The sequence below is a fragment of the Mixophyes fleayi genome, chromosome 3 (assembly GCF_038048845.1).
Source record: "Mixophyes fleayi isolate aMixFle1 chromosome 3, aMixFle1.hap1, whole genome shotgun sequence".
In the NCBI taxonomy this organism is placed as follows: domain Eukaryota; kingdom Metazoa; phylum Chordata; class Amphibia; order Anura; family Limnodynastidae; genus Mixophyes; species Mixophyes fleayi.
Genome location: NC_134404.1, coordinates 264569738 through 264573787, shown reverse-complemented (window position 1 = coordinate 264573787; position 4050 = coordinate 264569738).

The following is a 4050-nucleotide window of genomic DNA, read 5'->3' as shown; positions in this document are numbered from 1 at the left end:
ATCCAAAGCCTGTGCCATTGTGTATGGACAACACAGTGGCTTAGTGGTTAGCACTTCTGCCTCACAGCACTGAGGTCATGAGTTCGATTCCTGACCATGGCCTTATCTGTGTGGAGTTTGTATGTTCTCCCCGTGTTTGCGTGGGTTTCCTCCGGGTGTTCTGATTTCCTCCCACATTCCAAAAACATACTAGTAGGTTAATTGTCTGCTATCAAATTGACCCTAGTCTGTGTGTGTGTGTTAGGGAATTTAGATTGCAAGCTTCAATGGGGCAGGGACTGATGTGAGTGAGGTCTTTGTACAGCACTGCGGAATTAGTAACGCTAAATAAATAGCTGATGATGAACATGCTAGATTACACAGTCTCCATAGGGAGCCATAAATTTGAAGTAAGTGTAAATGATGTGTGAAGCGATAGCTTAGAATTGGCCAACTTGGAACTTTTCTCATGTTAATGCTTACGTTTAGAGGAGACCTCAGAAAGCTTCCATGACATTACATATAGGTAAATTAGGAAAATGTCCTATTGCATTTGTTCCTTGATTTCTGCTGCTTGTAAAAAATTGTTTGTTTTCAGGAGTATTTTGCAGAACTCAAACGGCTTCCCTCCCTGTTTGTACTTTTAAAATGAATACTGTCCAATTACATGACATTGCTAAATGTCATAATGTGTTCACTAGTGGTGTAATGAGGTACATAGCTGGTTATGTTCTTTTGTGCCCCAACCGCCTCCCTGCCCCCCCAATTCTAAGTCATTGACTACATTGAACAGAAATTTCAGTTCTGAAGCATGTCAAGTATATTTATGTATAAATGCAAACAGACAAAGAACATATGTCTGTGCAAGGCTGGAGAGTTGTGTGTATTTTGAGCGTATAGCTCATACAGAAAAGTACAGTTAGATTGTGTGGGAAAACACATGCCAACAATTAGACATGCGTTGTTTGACAGAACATTGTACACTGATCAGCCACAGCACTAAAATAGCCTGCCTTATATTGTGTTTGTGCTCCTCTTGCCACCAGAACAGTTCTGACCCGTTGAGGCATGGACTCCACAAGACCTCTGAAGGTGTCCTGTGGTATCTGGCAGCAGATCCTTTAAGTCCTGTAAGCTGCAAGGTGGGGCCACCATGGCTCGGACTTGTTTTTCCAGTATGTCCTACAGATGCTCATTCGCATTGAATTTGGATGCAAGTTAACACCTTTGAACTTTTTGTCATGTTCCTCATACAATTTCTGAACAATTTTTGCAGTGTGGCAGGGTGCATTATCTTGCTGAAAGAGGTCTATTACATCAGGGAATACTGTTGCTTGAAGGGTTGTACTTGGTCTGCAACAATGTTTATGTTGCGGCTACATGATAAAGTAGCAGCCACATGAATGTCAGGACCCACGGTTTCTCAGCATTACATTGCCGAGAACATCACACTGCCTCTGGCTTGCCTTCTTTCTAAAGTGCATCCTGGTGCCATATCTTTCCCAGGTAAACACGATTCATCAGACCAGGCAACTTTAATCAATTGCTCCATGGTCCAGTTCTGGTGCTCACATGTCAATTGTAGGTTCTTTTTGTGATGGACAAGGGTTTGTAGCTATGCCCCATACGCAGCAAGCTGCGATGCACTGTGTTCTGATACCTTTCTATCACTGCAGCATTGTGGCTTAATATATCCCACCCCTTGATAGGTGCCTTTGTAATGAGATAATCAATGTTATTCACTTCACTTGTCAGTGGTTTCAATGTTGTGGCTGATTGGTGTATATTTGTGCTATTTATAAAAAGTCTGGTGTTATATTTTTCCCTTAGTCAGTCTCATGAGTAGTGAGGTAGAGCTATTTGTCTGTACGTGTCATGCTGTCCTCACAATCGGCTTGCAAATGATGTGCTTATTAGTACTCTTGTGCTTATACTGTCCGTATCCATTTAATATTGGGACACTTGTTTAAAATGTAGCAGGACAGCATGAGAATTAATACAGCCAGTGCCATCTTGGTAGATGTATTTATTGTGTGTCCCTGATTTATAAGTTATATATTTATTTTATATTTTCAATATGGCTAGTCCCATCAAAACAAAATTGCTCAATTTTATTCAGATACTTGTTTATAGTAAACACTATTCATGAGTATCAAAATTTCTGTTGAGGTATGTAAAAGTATATATGTTTGACCTAGACTGTATTCAAACCAGTTTTTTGCTGACCGAATTAAACAGATTTGCTCTGATGTCCCCTTGCTGCACCTCTCTGGTAAACCGTTTACAGGAACAGGTGCATAAATAGATACATGCCACGCAAAGTCACAGCTTACTTACCGCCACCTCCTTATCCTATGGGGTAAAGATACAGAAAACTTAGTAGAATAAAATGGGAAATTCTTGCTCAGTATCTACCTCACTAGAGATATACCTAAAATATGAGACATTTTGCACACATGTGGAATAGGGCAGCCTGTGTTCTTTATACCAGAGATGTGATACTTGTGGTTATGGACCCCAATATATTTTATTGGGAATCCTCTCTTTTGCGGTCTCACCGCTGACACTTTGGATCCCAGCTCCCTAAATGTTGAACACCACTGCATTAGACTATAAATTAAACTGGAACATTTTTTATTGTATGTATATAAAAAATTCAAACCTAACTAACCTTGTAAAATGTCCCAGATGTTATGAATTGGAAATTATTATTTTATTTATTATTTTTTAATATCTAACATAACCATATATAAATATTCCTATAAATATGCATGCATACTTAGCTTGAAAATTATTACTATTTCCTAAATCTAGCTGCAAAAGTCTAATTGCAGTTTTTTCCTGTTGCCATAATGTGTGGTACAGCCATAAGGTGTTATTTGATAAGAACATGTTTTAGAGCGCCCAATTTGCATAAACCAGTAGTAGCCTAATACTCCTTTATTGCTGCATTGAAACCTGTTTGAACAATCAGTAATGGCTGTCCATATTTATACCATTGTAGATTGGTATGATGTACTAAAAGGACATTTATTACAGGGTCGAGTGTTATGATTATCTGACTCTTAAATACTTTACATCTGCTGCATTACCATTTAATGAAAGAACATATTGGGGGTAGATTTATCAAACTTTCCAAAAAAGTAAAAGGGAGGTGTTTCCCAAATCCTAATATAGCAATCGTTTATCTGGCACATTCTAAAAAAATGATAATTAGAATATGATTGGTTCCTATGGGCAATACCTCCACATCTGATTTTTAGAAGGTTTGATAAATATACCACATTTTCTCTTTTGGAATGAAAAGGTTTTCCAAGAAAATCCATTATGCATATTCTGAATTATTTGGGTATGTGAATACCCCACTTGGCCAAATGTGGCCCTTTGTCTAGTCCAGGAAATATAGAAAATGGCATATGTAGATAAATTTGTAATGTCATACACTGTGGTCTATACTGGATCCATCCATACAAGTGCATTTAGGGTCAGAAGCGTGGTGTTGCTGTCTAGCTTGTCTATATGTTTACTAGGAGATATAGGCACAAGTCATTCATATTATGCACAAATATGGCAAGAAATCTTTACCTCTACAGTTTGACAAGGGTTAGACGTATGTTACTTTTACTAATATGGTAAGCAGTGTTCAAACATTGGCTATAACTATAAGGGAATGCTGTGTTGACAGGTTGTTTGTGAATTAATGAATGCTGGGTCTGTGTATTTAAACCTTTGCAATGTGATTGGAAGTCACTGCTGTAATTTTTGCATTCATTAACCATGGTTCATGAGATAACTTTACCCCCACTAATAATTTGTTTGCATTTCCCACATGTCTCAATTGTAACGGCATTATGTGCCTCATAAACCTTGTAAAACATTAATGTATCTTTAAAGGGTAACACCCCTTAACCATAATTTTACTCCCTCTCTCTGCATTTCAGTGACCTGTGTTTAACTAGCTTGACATCTATCCATATTTTTGACTATTCCATGTGGCTAAGATGTGAGATAACACTAAACTGCTCTATCCTGCTAATGATCTGAACAGCACATTTGACAAATGTGCAGCCA